Genomic DNA, 530 nt, shown 5'->3' on the forward strand with positions numbered 1-530 from the left:
GCCACACCAGACCCGCCTCGGCCCGCCGCCCCTCCCGCCCTCCTGGCCGGCTTGCCGTGTGGGCTTGGGCCCTGGCGGTGCGGGAGGTTGGAGTGTCCTCCCCCCCACCGTGTGTGTCTGTCTGCCTCCTGGCGCAGGTGGGATTAAATCTTCTTTCCAGTGCCTGCACACAGAAATTTAAACACCCTCCGTCCCTCCCTCAGGCGTACGCTTTGCGGTAGCCTTCCCTCAGGAACCGCTTCTCCAGGGTTGTGAGGCGATGCCTGCCCTGCCCGGCGAGGCGAGAGCGCGGCGCCGGTTCAGCCTCCCCGCGGTGCGCGGGAGCCCGAGCCCCCTCTGCTTCGCTCTCCTCTTGGAGAGCCTGGGCTGCGGGCACTTGGCTTTTGTCTCGCCAAGGGAGCTGCTTGTTTTTCTTTCTTTAAAGATAATCGCAATGTGCTGTTGAACCTGATGGTAAGAGCCCTCCCTACCACGGAGGGTGGCTGCCAGCACCGGGGTGGGGGTGGGGGGGGGGGGAGGCTTTTCCCTTT

General features: G+C 65.1%; 1 protein-coding gene across 4 annotated transcripts in view; it reads left to right on the forward strand.

The window, feature by feature from the left end:
- The window catches only part of ASAP2 (ArfGAP with SH3 domain, ankyrin repeat and PH domain 2), a 95,526-nt gene that overhangs the window by 705 nt on the left and 94,291 nt on the right, over positions 1 to 530 (forward strand). The gene's annotated exons all lie outside the window — the stretch shown is intronic.

This window comes from Egretta garzetta, unplaced genomic scaffold (assembly GCF_000687185.1).
Source record: "Egretta garzetta isolate BGI_Z169 unplaced genomic scaffold, ASM68718v1 scaffold15, whole genome shotgun sequence".
Taxonomy (NCBI): Eukaryota; Metazoa; Chordata; class Aves; order Pelecaniformes; family Ardeidae; genus Egretta; species Egretta garzetta.